The following is an 18,217-nucleotide window of genomic DNA, read 5'->3' as shown; positions in this document are numbered from 1 at the left end:
AAAAAAAAAACAAAAAAAAAAAAAAAAACTAAACACATTAATGAACAAAACAGATAAATTCATGACTAAAAAGATAAAAATCATAAAGTTCATCTATAAAAAAAATATAGCGAAATCCTATATTGAAAAAAAATCGATTTATACCCGCGAGCCCCCTTAAAGTATAGAAAAAAAAACTATCAGCTTTTTTGTGGAATATGAAGTACATTGTACCATAGGACTTACTCTGTTCAAGTCGAATTTCTATATTATAAAAATAATGTTTGTTTGCCTTTTATTTCAAATGCTAACTTTCTCTTAAATCATCTTTTAATAGAATGATTTGTTACACGTCCGTGTGAACAAAAAAATACTACACCAATTCATTGAATTTGTTATTTAAATTTAAAATACCCACTTAAATGTCCATGGAAAAACAGAATAAATAATTTAATATACATCATACTTATAAGGAAATGAATATTAATTTAATATGAAAGTCTGCCTCATTTGTCGTTGAAATTGTTTTTTTCAGGTTTATGATCAGGAAATAAATAATGGACAATTGTTGGATACAATTTCACATTTACCTTTACTCAACAACGATTGAGTAACACAGATCAGCAGGTGTTTGTTAAGGTTTGTTTGGGAATCAATAATTATGCATCCTAACAGTACAGTGCAATTCATATTTTTTCACCAAAAATGACGAGATCATTAGTATTGCAACTATATGAATGTGTTGACAAAATGACATGATTTTCGTTCACGATCGTGTCTGGAATTAACTTCGTTTGTTCAGCATAAAACCAGGTGTTGAGAGAGGTTTATATGTCAAATGTGCAAAAACATGTAAACCATTCAGCACAATGGTTTTGTTAAGAATATACTTTGGTCTCTTGTGGAGAGTTGTCTCATTGGCAATCATACCACATCTTCTTTTTTATATTAACATTAATCAACTTTACATATTGATAAAGAAAATACACACACAACGTAGCGGCTGGTATATTATGTGACCAAGAGGTAGTACAAGAACAGAAAAATATCATGAATAATTGGATTATGGTCAAATAATTCGTGATTCTGGTTTAACGTTCCACACTCGAGACCACAATTTGAAATTCCAAACAATGAAACACACGAGAAAGTGGTTGTCTATTTTGCATTTTTGTTATATAATTAGTTATCAAAGGTACCAGGATTATAATTAAGTACGCCAGACGCGCGTTTCGTCTACATAAGACTCATCAGTGACGCTCATATCATATTCTTTTCTGAATCAAACTCTATTTGCAGATCTAAATGGTTTTAGTTTTCAAACAAATTAACTTATCTACTCGTAATTTTGTATTTAAGATTAACCTATGTCTTTTTCATAGCTGACAGGGAGAGTACATTCCAGAATAGTCATACCAAGCTCGATATCAAGGGTCATGGAACACCATCTCTTCGAAAGTAAGTCAATCGAAATATAGACGTTTTAAAAAAAATGTACAACGTATCAACACTTACATCCCAGCTCCTTTGTTCTAACAGGGGTGATCTGAGCCTGATCACCCCTACCAGATCACCCCAATTTGAGTTTCTTTGTTATGCATGCTTTCCTTTGTTCTGTAACATTTTAGCGGGAATGTCAAATCCACTATAAAACGTATAATTAATTATACAGAAAAGACTATATAGTAAATTCACGTAGAAAAAATCCAGTGTTTATGCTGGGATTCGAACTCAAGAAATCTTTTTCGTTAATAAGTGAGTTGTCAGACTGATTGTTCAATTTGATTTTTCAAAAGTGGGGCGAGTCGGTTAACAAGAGTGGGGCGATTTTTTATGAAGTGGCGCTATAGTATGGGCCGATTGGCAAGTGGGGCGAGTTGACATTGTTTGATATCTACTCATCGTGTTCGGGGTTCATAATGGGAATACATCATATAGAAATATTAATATAAAGTATATAATAATGGTTGTGTGGCGTTCTAAACTCGATTTTACGAATTGTAAATGGTTTTTGTCTAATCTTTAACAGCTGGGATGTAAAATAGTTATCCCACTCGGACTTGTTGTGTCAGTGTTAGATCACCCTCTGGCCTCCGGCCATCGGGTTGATCTTACACTGACACACCGCGTCCTTTAGGGATAACTATTAATTATTTCAATTATTCTATGCATCACGAAGTTTAAAATTTGAAAGAATAATTAGAATAAATATCGATCTGCTTAATTTCAGCTTAAAATCAACTTAGACTTTCTCTTATTTTTCATTTGGATATAATAGAAGTTAAGTCATTCGTGTTTCACTTTAATTTTTATTGCGTATTAAAATATATTTGTACATCTCTGGCACTTAATTCTGTGCTTTCTGAGCTTTCGATGATGATAAGTCCAGAAAAAATATATGTAATAAAACTATGAAAAGAAAAGTAGAGTTTAGCAGGCAAAATATTTTTATAAACGCTACATGGATAACGCTAGAGGATTCGGAATATCTTTCAAAAAGTCATAATTGAGAGCAGCGAACATCTTTAAATCCTTTTCTTGCTTGATTTGACTATGTTCCATAACATTGATCAATTGATCAATAAAGTTTTTGATAATCTATAGTGACCATTCCAATGTAAAAAAACTTGGTTCTAAATCACAGACGAAAGTTTGCAACAACGAACCGCATTTAGTAATGATAGAAGTTGAAAAATATTAAATCAAATATCTTCTAATGAAAGAAAGGAAGTCATTTTTGTTTTTGACAAACGGAACACTGATACATACGCATTTCCTAATTATATCTTAAATTATTGTTTTACATTGACATATAATTGTTATACCTTCTTATAATGTTATAACTAGAAGGATGATCAATATAGTGTGTCAATGCCAAGGCAAAAGAAAAAAAATCATAAAAATGAATGGATTACAAAACACAACATACAAATATAAAGACTGAGCAAAACAATCCAGCCAAAATAACAAAGTGATCCGGGATAAGGGGGTGATCTCAGGTGCTACGGAAGGGTAAACAGATCATGTTACACATTATACACCTGTCGTGTTACTCATTTAAGTACAGTCCCGGTCATACATTTTTCATAAGTTTGATTCGGTAGGTCACAATTAAGGAGAAATGCACGGGATTGGGGGGGGGGGGGCGACAATTTGAACATGTATGTGGTCATATGTGAAACAGATATTATGTAAAGGTCAATAAATCAGTAATGACGTTTTTTTTTTCTTAATAACGTGTTAAAGAGTTTTTTCCTTGTATTTTTTTTTAACCTGTACTGTTTAATTCATTTTTGAATATATACCGTTGCCGTGACTCGGTGTTTATATATCCCTCCATTTTGCTTTTGTCACTGTGTTTCTTTGTTGAAACAGTTATTTGTATGTTTTGTGATTAAGGTTTTACAACAATGTTGACGGTCTAATCTTTTCCTTAATGTGTCTGTTTGCTTTGCTTACAGATTATCGTCAATACACTGGAATTCATTGCGACTGTCATACATATCGGAGGGTTAGCTTGTTAAAATAAAACTCGATTTTCCCCACCATTTCTACATAACGAAATGCCTGTACAAAGTCAGGAATATGACAGTGGTTTTCCATTCGTCAGATGTGTTTGAGCTTTTGATAAAGAATTTTCCGTTTTAATTTCCCTTTTATCTGTTTTTTTTTGTTATTTTACTTTTTATTTGAATGCATATTCAACTTTTCTTTACAGAGGTATAAAATAAAGAATGATTTACGTAGCTGTGATCATTAAAATTATAATGATCAACCTGTGACAAAACACACAACATGGTAGGACTTTGTTATCAAAAACTGAAATATATTTTTAAGTCATTATTAAAAGAGGGACGAAAGATACCAAAGGGACAGTCAAACTCATAAATCTAAAACAAACTGACAACGCCATGGCTAAAAATAAAAAAGACAAACAGAAAAACAATAGTACACACGACACAACATAGAAGTGTCTTATTTAAAAAAAAATGAAATATTACTTTTATCAAAACTTATAGGTTTCCATTACAAACAAATTTTCAGTCAAAAACGAAGGATAGAGGTTATTAACACACTGAATACCGCTGATGTTATTCGGTGTATTGTTTTACAGCTAACTACATCTGTACTTCAGAGAAAAAAAGAGCACTAGATGTCTCATAAAGTTGTCTTAAAACAGGATCTATCAATACTAAGTCAAAGACAGGGATTTTTATATGGGTTTACTATTATGTAAAATAGTTTTGATGGTTTGTTAATTAAAATTAAAAAAAAAGGTTTCCGATTTCAATCGTTTTAATGTCCAATGTTTATCTCTCTCTAAAGACTTATGGCATATTACATATTACATATGTGCAATTGTGAGATACATAAAATTGTTATGATTTTTATAAATAAAACACGATTTTAACATTTGTCATCCATGTGTGTCTGTTTCATAACTTGAAAGAAATTATTAAACGTGTTGTTTTCATTCTTTTTAATTTCTTGACCTAAAGCATATTACACGTGCAAATGTGAAGTAAAATATATTTTCATATATAAAACACGATTTAAACAATTTTCGTTTTCATTGTATTTTTGATTGGTAATTTTGTTTATTTTAAACACTATTTTTTAAATACTTTTTTATAAATTACTTCTTGACCAATTTCAATGGGGCTTTTAACATATGCTAAATCTGACCGTGGAGTTAGATTTTTGATTTTGGGTCAGGTCTTAAATTTGACCTCAGGAATTAAAAAGTAATTCGTGACGTTCTTTGGTAGGCTGAATCCAAACATGTGTTTTTTTAATTTTTTGCCAATGTTTCTAGTTTGTGGGATCCAAACTGTCTAAATCTTTTGAATTTCAACATAAAATGAATAGTTGAGGTTCTTTGGCATGCTGAATCTAACCGTGTATTTAAATTTGGAATGTTGATCCAAGTTATTAAAATGGTCTACATTGAGGTCCAAATTTTTTTTAAAATTTCATCAAAAGTGAATTCTAGCTTGAATGTTGTGTACATACTTGCCACCCCCCCGCCCCCAACTGTGCAGGGTTTTACCTCTGTGGTAGTATCCAGCTGCGCATTCCAGATAATTTCATTTAGTTTGTGTTTATATCAAGGATGCTCTACATCACGTACCAAATGCAACTTCATCAGTACATACACATGTACATCTTGGACAGAAAAGTTCGCCCTACACACCTTGACTTACATTTCACACTTTAATGACTTCGGATAATTTATATGTCACATGCCGTTTCATTTTATACAGTGAAGGACATGCAAGCAACAATCGAGTCAAGAAAATTAATTTTACCAAAAATTATCCTTCCTAAAGAATATGGATATTGAAGCAGTTGTGGGCTCATCAGTAGAGGAGCAAGTGAAGATGAATCCCAGAAAAAAGAACTTAAGTTAAGAAGGAAGGGTCTTCATACGAATGAACTTATTTTTCTTTCAAGACCAAATGAGTAGCTAGTTGGTACAGGCATTAGAAGATCCACACTAATGAGTTACACAAATGCGACCAGTTGTGAATCAAAATTTCAAGACAACGCACTCCTCAATGAGCATAAAAAATGCAAGCATGAATAGGGCCTGATCTGTACTCATTGTTCAAGACACTTCAACGACAGAACATACCTGGTTTACCATATGAAGAATGTAACAGGAGCTTTACATCACATCTGGTCGTTTTATAGTTAAACATTTCTACAAAAAAAAAAAAGACTTTGATGGCCGTGTCAACAAGCACCTGAACAACAAGCAATATAAATGTGGGAAATGCGAGAAGTCATGCACACATAATTTAAAACAACATGCACCAGGTTGCCAAAATGAAAACAAAAACAAGTATCAGAGTGATTTATGTAAACAGGAGTTTGCAATGATAATCCATCGCATCTATATATAGTTAAAATGGATCACTTTTAATAAACGATACTCGATATTATGTTTCTGTTGTAACACATTTTTGAACTTTAATACTGTTATTGTACATAAAAAAGACATATCACATTGAAAATATGTTTAAGTTTAGTTTCAAATCAAGTATTTTGGTATTTTCGAAACGTAAACAAATACAGTGTTCCCATGATCTTTTATTCTACAATAGACATACTCGCATACGACAGTGAAAATGAACTAACTGGACTTTCACTTTATATATGTTGCAGACCATATGAGTATTTGAACCGTACGCGTACGATCCGGACCGTATACGTATACTCGTACGGTCCGACAATACGCGTACGGTCGGACCGTATGAGTATACTAGTACGGTCCAGCTGACCATACATGTTTTGGGAGCATATGGGATAAATTTAAACAAACATTTAACAAAATCTTATTTTTAGTTTTACAAATTGGTAGAATTACAATCAAATTGATAAGTGAATAAGCGAACACTCGAAATTAAATATTTGTATAATTGTATATCTCGATCGTATTTTGGTACTCTCGCCCAAGGTGACACTTGCTACCACAAGGAACGTCATTTGTTTCAAATTTACATGTTTTGTTCAAGCATGTTCTTTTGCATATGCATTTTGTTTAAAGATCTTAAATATTCAAAAACAATTGTTTTCCCACATCATGTTTACTTCCGATAACTTCAATTTCAATAAGCATACAAGGCTTTAATTAACGTATTTTACTGACATGCTAAATAAAGGAGATTTAAAGGTAAAAGAAGCGTTACTTTTTTCAAAATATCAGTTTGAGATATAAGTTATGCTGATCTGAAACTTGACTAACTTCTTAATATAAGTCCGACCGTACGAGTACGGTCCGACCGTATGAGTATTTGGAAAAAGTCTCATACGGTCCAGACCATACTGCTATATTATAGTACCATTTTACGAGTATGAAGTAGTAACGGAAACATTTTCTAAATTGTTTATTGTGTATTTCATGATTTTTTCAGCCGGAGATTTAAGAAGTCACTCGCTAAGATTAGGATAAATTTTGACTACAAAGAAACATTCATAAAGTATAAGATAAATAGATGTGGCATTATTGCTAATGTTGAGCTTATTTTACATCATTTTCAAATTGGGTCGCCTTCATACTCGTAAAATGGTTCTATAGTTTAGCAGTGTGTACACAAAAAATCAAGAACAAATTAGTTGCGGTACACTGGGAAAATCAAACATAATTTAAGAATTGCATTTGTAGTATTTGAAAACGGATTAAAAATATTCTTTGCAAACGAAACAATGAAAAATCAATTCTTTCTTTTATAGTCATTAAACGTTTTATTATACCGAAACATACAACATTAAAAGATACTTTCATGACAGGTGGGTTTAAAATCAATGAGATAGTTTAGGCATTTAAAAATAACTGCTTTGTGTATATGATACTGATCAACATATACATACATGCAAGTTGAAGGCAATTATATTTTTTATAATTCACGTTAAAATGACAGATTTTGATTGGCAAATACAAAAAAGACAATGTACGCTATTTATGCATTTTTGTTGAATGTCACCCTCTCGTCCAGACAAATAAAAATCGATTTTTAAAGGGGCAATTAATTGAATTTACCTCAAGTAATAAAAGGAAATGCTTAAGTTCTACGATTTTGCTCAGATCTGATTATTTCACTGTCAGACTGAAAAAATAAAATGTCTGGCTTCACTTTTGTTGATTATTTCAATACCAGAAACGTTTTTGTCATATACAATACTTTGAAATCAAATTCATCTGTAAAAAAGAACCATAATGATAGAACATTTAGTATAATGTACAATAAATTAGATAGTACTTTGCTGAGAGGGTGATAGAGCAGAATGTTACCCTTCAAAAAAGCATTGACAACCTCGGTTTCTCGGAGGTAATAATCTGCTCTATCACCCTCTCAGCTATGCGATATTTATATACTGACTTTCTTTATCTCAGGGTGACAACAACGGCTCTTTTCGTCGATTTTAAGAGAACTTTTTTAATTTAAAGTTTTCGCTAACATGTATCTGTTCACATATGGAACGTATATGCGAGCCATTACTAACATGTTAACCTTCAGAGAAAAATGATTACAGCCTGCAAATAATTGTATCTTTAGTTTCATACGTCTTTTAGATCAATATGCTTTAAAAAAATTATCTGACCGAAATGAAGTACAAAAAAACCCAAAACAATTACATTGCACAGTAACAGAGGTCAACTTTCAAATGTTTGGTTGTCAGAGATTATTTTTCATCTGTTTTCAACGACTGAAAACAAAATTCTGAAGCAAAGCTGGATTTACCAGTAAGCGCATCAAATGTGTTCTTGTATCTGCACTTACCTTCATCAGGAACGCTCAAAGCCAAACATCTAAAATCTGAGGATGCATAAGTACCTTAATTTGACAGCGATGTATATGGTAAATACTAGGGAATCACTAACAACTATCCATGAATTGTACCAAATCAGTAATCATCTTGAGTGTAAATGCATTTATAAGCAGTAACAAACTGGGTTCTAAAGAAGATACTAAAATATATCATACATGAATTTTACGGTCATCATTATAAAAATAAATTAAGATATACGATGCGTTGTTGTATAAACTCACTAGTGACGCATTGTTACGGTCTTAGATATGTTTTTACCTGTAAACTCGCCAGATTTGTACCAATTGTGCCCTGCTGTCGGCTATAATATTTTTATTGACCATTAAATCATATATCGACTTATTCATGCACAGCAGTAGTAGATTCTTTCTACCAAATAGTCTCGGTTCTTTTTTTTTTTTAACTCAGGCTATTCCCTCAATGTGTTTTCTCTTTTTTTTTTTTCGATTTGCACAGTTCAAACATTGATACATTACTGTCCCTCCATAAAAAGCGTGAAGTAGAAAATTAATCATGCTTTTCTTCAAATTGCTGTTGTTTGTGTTCACCTGCCTAAAAATCTACGTCAAATAACCCCAGCCGAAATTGAATTTATCGTTAGAAATACATTTCATAAGTCACAATTATCATGGAATAAACAAAGACAATTATGATATATTCATAATAATTGAATGCAAAGCAGACGATCCTCGTCAGATTATTTTAAGAATTTGTATCGTTCCGCCCCAAAAGTGATTTAGTACTTAAAAGTGACAGAACTTTGTAAATATGTGTGTGTATGTATTAATTTTGTTTGTGAATGTTATGCGTCTGTATTTTTGTATGCCCGTATGATTTATTATCACGAGGGACAAAACAAATGAAGATTGAATACTCAATTATAAAGTGCCATATCGAACATGAAGGCACACAGTTCAAATGATCTAATTGAAAGAACGAGGTAACTGTACTTATATAAATAGCTTTAAACTATTATGAATACATTAGGGCTACATCCACTGCATTGCTTTTGAATATTTGAGTACATAGCTTAGCTTTTAAAGTGTTTCTTCTCATTATTATAACGTGAATATTATATATATGATTTAACGAGTATAATATTTCTCTTTGCGCTAAATTCAGTCTTGTTGCAACCAGCACCCACCATCCACTTGCGTTCTCTCGGAGGGCTTGTTTCAATATGATTGCATTAAAAGTTTAATAATGAAAACAATATAGCTACCTTGATATATAAATTATTTATAAAACGCCATTATGCCAGATGCTTCAATTCTAACTGTATATTGTATTCGTAATATTGAAATGAATAGAAATTAAAAAAAATAAAAAATAAAAATTGAAAAATTAGAACTTTAAGAATTAACACAAAAATGTTTTTGAAATAACACGAAGTTTGCATAAAAATAATATAAAATACTTTCGAAATACAATAAAAATTGCAAAATAAGAAATTGCACTTCAGCACTGAAATTATCATCTTATAGAAATCTTTTTATTAAAATCGTTCTCCAAAAAATATCCAAAAATGTTTTGTCAAAACTGAAAAACGCACAAAAACATTCATGCATATGTCTTTGTCCCAAACAATTTACATTGCAATTAAGCATTGTTTTAAAAGTGTTGACATTGCACATGTTGTAGGTCGAGTTTAATTATTGTTTCGGATCATATGCTTCATAATCCCACAATAAAATAATAAAGTTATGTCTTTAATAATTTTTGTCAGGCAAATATCCATTTGAAATTGAACAATTCAAATTAATTTCTCTATCTGAAAAGGTAAAAAACGACTAGTTTGTCATTTTGAATTGCCTTTGTTTCTATAGACATTTAAGTATAATGTATCTTTGTTTGTTATCTACGTCTAATTTCACAAATCATTATAAAGAGCTTAAATCTATATAGCATATTTTACATTAAGATAAATAGTCCTTGAAAGGCGAACACAAAAAAATTATAACATGAAACTGATAATCAATACATTGTGTGAAAAAAATCAACTTAAAGTAACATATTGTTCTTCTAAAAGCTCCAATTCCCGTTTTCTACTGGAAGTTTATGCAAACAGTGTGACTGGGTGAATAATCTGAATGATAAAAACTCGCATTTTGATACCTAATACATTTAGTCATAGAAAAATGTATCAATTATTCAATTTTTCAATATTACAAATAACTGAAATGCTTTACGCTATTCCGTACACTTGCTTATTTTAAATTGAATAACACCATTTTACAGGAATTGAAAACCTGTCCCCTATAAAGAATACTAATGCATTAAACATGTATATCCACTTTTCATATATATCAGGATTAAAATTTTAAAGACCAATTTTGCGTTTCGTCTACCAGAGACTCATTTAATGTCCCTGGGATCAAAACAATTAAAGAGCCTCATAAAGTACGAAGTTGGAGAGCATTCAGGACCCAAAATTGCGTAAGGTATTGCCAAATAAAACGCTAAGGCAATCTTCTCATGGGGTAGATCATCTTAAAAAAATTTGTATAGTTATGACCATATCACTGGTTTTAATCTCTATAAGAGAGATAGGTAAAAAATGAATTAGGATGCTATAAAAAATAAGCAATTCAGTAGAAAACCTTTTACACAATAGTTAGGATTCCTAGTAAACTTTCTTTTCCAAACAAAGTTTTCATTTATTGACATATTGTCATTCTTTATTAGTAATGCATTGTATGTATAGTATGTATAAGGCATAAATAACCTTAGCAGTATTTGGCACAACTTTTTGGACTATTGGATCCTCAATGCTCTTCAACTTTGTTACATTTGTTGTTTTATAGTGATATTAAGATGATAACACAATATGGACTGCTGTACCCCTATTTTGACATTTTTTACTCTTTGAGTATGTTTGTTTTGTTCATGCATCGTTGACAATGTAATGGAATTTGATACGACTGTCATACAAGTGAAAGGTTTAGCAAGCTATAAAACCAGGTTCAATCCACCATTTTCTACATTAGAGAATGCCTGTACCAAGTCAGGAATATGACAGTTGTTTTCCATTCGTTTGATGTGTTTGGACTTTTGATTTTGCCTTTTGATTTTTGATTTAACTTTTTGAATTTACCTCGGAGTTCAGTATTTTTGTGTTTTTACTTTTTTTGTACTTGTTTGGCTTTATAAATATTTTGATATGAGCGTCACTGATGAGTCTAATGTAGACGAAACGCGCGTCTGGCGTACAAAATTATAATCCTAATCCTGGTACCTTTGATAACTATTGCTTCATTTCCTTTAGGCAATGTATATGCAGACTTAATCATAATATATCTATCTTTTATTGAGAAAAACCCGATGGTAAATATCAAATAGTCCAGAAGAAGGATGTTATAGTGTGACAGTGATGAATATAGAAATTATTGCATTAACAAAGTGATATTTAAACGTACTGTATAGACAATAAAGAACTCTCATTCGCAGTTGATTTCATCAATTTTATGCATTGTTTTAAGTTTAAAAACGAAGGTTTTAACAAGATGAAGCAAGTTATGACTAAAATGTAAAGCATTCAAAGTGATAATGCTATCATTGATTTTCCCCTATTAGTCTTTGCTACATTTGCAAAACTTGTGCCGAAATATCTTTGTTTCAAACAAAGAAATACTTAGTATGAGTCAAATTTTATCCTGTCCAGTACTGTTTCATTGCATATAACTCATATTTTCACACTCTGTTTACAATCTTTAATAACAATGTAACCTTAAGTTTTCAAAATAGTCTATAGAAACATCAAATAAAAACGTAAGGATCGATGCTTTGAAACACCCAAGTTATATATCTGTGACACAGATGTTTATTTACTGCAATAAAATGTATCCATTTCTTACAACTGTCAATTTCAAGGGAATTTTTGTCTATCCTTGTTCGTATGCATCTGGATGTGACGTACTGTGATATTACACCTGCATAAGAGTTGTTAAGCGTTTGAAATGATTTCAAGACCGGTACTTTATCTAAGACATATTTGTACATTACACGTTCTTTATCAAGTATGAAATTTGAATTTCAGTTTACGAAATAATACTTCACTTAAAAAGTTCATGTTACATTAAGGTTATACACTCCTTTTGTCTTATCATGTTATTTTTTCACTAGTTCATACAATGGTAAAACATAGCCACTTTACCTTCTTTCGAGTTTTATTTTTGCGTGCTGTAAGATATGAATCAACTTCTAGAGACAATTCATTTCCGATGGTTAAAAATATATTGTATATTAGACGTGTATCTATTGAGAAATTGCTCTACGGTGCTTTTGTACTAAACGTTCCACATGTTTCATAATGTCTCATAAAACCCATGATCATGATTTATTTAAATTATGCACTATATATACTGGAATTGAACTTAATTTGCTACTATAAAATATCTGACGACCGTTGTTTAGTCACGAATATTGCCCAGTGCTATCTTCTTATAGATTTTTTCATTGCATTTAATTTAAACACCGGATCATGAAAATCAGGATTTTACTAGTTGGATTGGAAATAAAAGATCATACAAAACATAAGGTACATGCTGTTTCTGTGAAAACAAAACTGATGATCTATTCTATATGAAGGTTTGCATGGGGAGTCATGATTGTCTTTATACTTGAATTGTTTAGATAATTTTCTCTCTATTCTTAATTTATTTTATCAAGAATTTTGTTATACGTTAGCACGCAATTATTCTCAATTCTTGAAATTTATTACCGTTTGTTGTCTGGTCTTCATTATTTGGACCCTTACAATGCACTTTTGGACCAACATATTTAAAACGACCATTGAAACCAAGTACATAATTTCAGACGTGCAAATTTTTAATAAACTAACATCTATATAAAAAACGAGATACTAGAAACACTTATAACTTCATAAATAGTCGACAACCACTGAACATCAGATTCCTGACTTAGGACAGGTGCAAACAATTGCAGCGGGATTAAACGTTTTAATGGAACCAAACCATCTGCCTTTTCTGAAACAATAGTATAACAGAGAACACTATAAAAATATAAATTTGGAATGGCTTAACTCAATCAAAAACAAGTAACACAAATTAACTATATAAATTTCGATAGTTATGTATTATGAAGCTGGATTGTAGAGTTACAGTGAGTTAGTTGTGTTAAACCTTTTTTGTTTGCATTTTCAGAAATAATTGTTCGATAAGTATCGTTATTAAAGACATATTAACTACACATATTCCATAATCTTGAAGTTGTTATACCAAATAAAAAAAAAATATACTAATCGCCTTATTCTTAATGTCAACAATCGAATTAAATAAGGAACATGTGTATTAGTTAGCTAAGTAGTTATCAAAAGTACCAGGGTTATAATTTAATACGCCAGACGCGCGTTTCGTCTACATAAGACTCATCAGTGACGCTCAGATCAAAATAGTTGTAAAGTCAAACAAGTACAAAGTTTTTCAGGTTTTTATACGACCTTTTATACAAGGAAGTAAACCATGGAATAAAATGTTTCACAAATAAGTGAATGCCAGCATCAGCTTAATGAACCAATTTGCATGAAGTTTAGGCATTGCATTGTGGGAGCGCTAACCTTGTCGACGCACCGGTTTTGCTCCTATTGTGGTTCAAGAAATTCACTTAGTTTATGTTCGTAACAGTGAATTGTCTCTTCTTAATCGATTTACAATATTCAGACAAGAGTCATAAACTGTCGCTTGAATTAACCCTCCTTTTATTTATACTGTAAACTACGACTGCACATGTTATCATCTTCATCATTGATCAGTTTTTGATTTGTGAGTGATAGTTTATCAAGCGATATGATACAGTTGCAAAGGCAAAGAATAACAAAAAACTGGGTCATACTTTTAATATTACATATAACTTACTTCAATAAATCTATTAAATCAAAACTAATCATGTGTTGTAATTTGTTTAACCTATTCTTAATTTACTTTTTTATAATGTTTAAAATAATACTGAAATTGTTCTGCTAATTTTGGGCGCCTTCATGGGGTAATATAATATGTGTGGTGTGTTTGTTTGTTTGCACCAAATTCACAAAGTGGTAATTTGTTTCTGTAATTAATATAACATTGTTGAAAATTAAGTTTTAAAAAATGGTGAGCTTTTACCATTAATAATGTTTGTGAGATATTCTATAAATAATTTTATATATGAATATATTAAGCCTATGTAACTTGCTACATCAATTGAATACGATGATATTGGAGAAGTATGAAAAATACCTTATGTGTCATTTGAATTTTCTGTTTTGGCTTCTTAATCTTTGTGTAAATAAGAGATATCCTTAAAAGTCAATAAATATATGTAGTATGAGTTCCAATGAGACAACTCATTATTCAAGTCATGTATAAAAAAGTAAACAATTATCATGGTTATAGTACGGCCTACAACACGGGGCCTTGGCTCATACAGAATAACAAGATATCAATGCCCCCAAAATGACAATTGTAAAACAATTCAAACAGGTAAATAAAAGGTATAATCTTTAAAGCAAAAAACGAAAAACGACACACACTTGTGAACCACACCAACAAACGAAAACCACTTAAAAACAGGCTCTTTACTTAGAACTAGTGCATACATATGCAGTGGAGTTTAACGTTTATACAGGCGCCTTAACGTGTGACCGTAGTGTAAAAAACAAAACATAAAATATCTATGAAATGAAATATTGGCGACTTGATATTGTTGGCATAAGAAACAAAGATCTAAGGTAAAAGACTTACTTTTAAAATGATGGTTCTATTGATAATAAATTCAATAACTTTATACTGTAGTTACAGTTAATGTAAACATTCATAATAAAATAAGAAGATGTGGTATGATTGCCAATGTCTCCACAAGAGACCAAATGACATACAGTTAACAGCTATACATTATTTTACTGACTTCAACAATGAGCAAAACCAATATTACATTGTCAGCTTTACAAGTTCCTAACTTGACAAAAGTAAAAGAATTCAAACTAAAAACTAACGGCCTGATGCGTGTACACAACAGTTAACGAAAACCATATATTATCTACAGCAACAAACGACAACTGCTGAATTACAGCCTGCTGAATTGAGACATGCCCATGCATAATGTGATGGGATTTACTAGTGTGGCAGCACCAACCTCGATTTGTGTTGAAACAATACAATAAAAGAAAAAAACTATAACAAAGCATTTGAAAAGGGATTCAGATCGATACACATTTTGTTTAACTCAATTTTACTTATATGCCTTAAAGGGTATTTCTGGTTAAATTGCCTTGGAGATCAGTAATGCTGCAGAAATAAGTACATCTCTGATATTTGTGTGATGTGCAGCTTTTCTGCCATTGAACTATCTTTGAATCAGTTATGGCACGTTTAAATTTAAAAAAAAGTGAATAAATGATGTGAGGATAATATGAAATAATTTATATGATTGAGGACAAATAACAACAGGAATACATTAACTATATGAGAATTCCGATATGATTAAAGAATGTGAAGACTAGGCATACAGGTTGTCTAGATATGTTCTCTTGCGTCTGCAAAGTAACCTAATTAACGTTCGTTGTACGCGTCGAACTGTTAAAATACAAACCAACGGGTCAACGAGAAAATTGATTACGGAAAGGCAAATAACTAAATCTTTAAAGATATATGTTTCTTGAATTTTTGCTCCAAAGAGAAACAAAAGCATTTGCAAAGTATAAGTTACAAAATGCGATAACACTAAAAGGCACACCACTTTAAATGCCTGAACCTTTAATTGTTCTAATTGCCGTTTCTTTAATGATGTTGATCGGTTTTTTAAAAAAATTTTCTTGGCCGAATTTCTAATTTCTGCCAAGGCATTCCTGAAACTAACATTGTATTCAATAGTATTACAATTCCTTTTGATATTAAAAAATGTTAAAATGCACAATGGTATATCGATAGCAAAAATGCAAATAAGAATTGATGATGCAAAACAAATCCGTAATACAGTAAGGGTGGTTCCCCCATTCAGTGCTTGTTGAGATGTGCATTTTATATGCTCCTTGTAGCCGACAATTCCAATTACAACAAACAATGTATACACTATACAGCACAGTCCAATAGAAAATTGTCCCAATTTCAATCTACGTGTCTCCAAAACAGATCTTGATACACATCGTGATGACTGAAAGCGATCAATTGAAACCATTGCTGTTTGTATTATTGATGAAATACTGGTAGCAAGTAATAATACTCGTCCGATTGCACATTCCATTTTCAGGTCCCGGTTGCATGAATAACCCCAAAATATTCCAACCGCGCTAAATATATGCATTATGTTAATTGAAAATAGTAGTTTATAAAATGTATTTGTTCTGAATCCTTTGTTCACGAAATAAACGACCACTACAAATGAATTTAATATGATTCCCAAAATGCATAATCCTATGTTAACAAAAACAAGAGAGTACATTTTTATAAATTCACATTTAGTTTCTGATGAATTAAGAAAAGTACTGAGATTATTCGCCATCATGATTTTAGTATGATTCCCAAAATCACCCAACGCTTTAAATGATTCTTTATGAAATTTGCTTTGTCATATGTTTTTTTTCTAGCTTATTAATTATATAAAATTATGTTACTTTGATAGTCAGTTATTTCATTGCTACAAATTAATTAATTATTCCTTATCATCTTTTTTATTGATACAAAATTTAAATTTGGAAGTTTGATTGTACTTTTAATATTTTTTAAATGAAAAACAGGATATCACATTGACTTATGTTCTTTCATCATGTGAATTTACTTCATGTAAATGTCATAAGGAAATCTAATGCAATTATTTCTTAGAAAAGCTATAAAAGATATTGTAGGAGGTCATTGCTCTTGCTACTTAAAAAATAGAAAGACGATACAAGGTATTTGATGTAATAAGTTCTAGAGTGTATGTGTCAATCAAGGATGTTTGCTCCTATATTTTTTGAATTTTTGTCAGATAATCGGATTCCTCTGGTTTTATCCATGTAATGCTAGTAAACAATTTTGCCAACTAACCCCTTTTCTTATTATTATTTTGTTACATAAGAAAATAACAATCAAAATTAAGAAGTAAACAAAGACTCATTTAATCAAAAAGACATTTATATCAACAGTTACATATGATAAATAAGAAACAACACGAACTCCACTAAAAACCGGGAGTGAAATTTAAAAAGCTATATGTCAAATTCTTATAAAGTTCTTATTATTTTTTTTTTTATAGTTTTTTAAACAAAAAAGGAGCCAATATTAAATGTATGAAAAATCTAGAGAGAATTATGTCCCGCCAAATTTTCAATGGTTTTTATCTCGAAAACAATCACACGGCCCCCCTTTTTTTTCTGCTCTTTCAGTTTCTTTATCTATATACTATCAATTCATAACAGTGTGTTAAAAAGCTTATTATTTTTTAATAGAGTAGCGAACAATCTTAAGTTCGTTAAACATTGATTACAATTCGAAGATAATTGTTAATAAATATATGGCCAACCTGGATAATTTATGATAATAATGTCCTTTTGGCATCTTTCCTTTACTTCTTGTGTGTATGTCTAATATGTAAGAAGATTGGTATGAGTGACAATGAGGCAATTCTCCATCCAGTCACAATTTGTAAAGGTAAACCATTATAGATCAAAGTACGGTGTTTCAACTCGGAGCCTAGGCTCACACCGAACAGCAAGCTATAAACACAGAGCTTTAATGGTTTACTTTGACAGATTGATACTTGGATGGAGAGTTGTATCATTGGCACTCATGCTATATTTTCTTATATCTATAAAACAACTAATGAATTCAATGAACTTTCTTTGGCATTTCCATTGTTACAGCTTAATGAATGTTTTATTTTACAATTTTGATGGAAATATAAGTATAATTGAAAGTTACAATTATTGTTGTTT

Source organism: Mytilus edulis, chromosome 8, assembly GCF_963676685.1.
Source record: "Mytilus edulis chromosome 8, xbMytEdul2.2, whole genome shotgun sequence".
Classification (NCBI taxonomy): domain Eukaryota; kingdom Metazoa; phylum Mollusca; class Bivalvia; order Mytilida; family Mytilidae; genus Mytilus; species Mytilus edulis.
Note: the sequence above shows the minus strand (reverse complement) of the source record.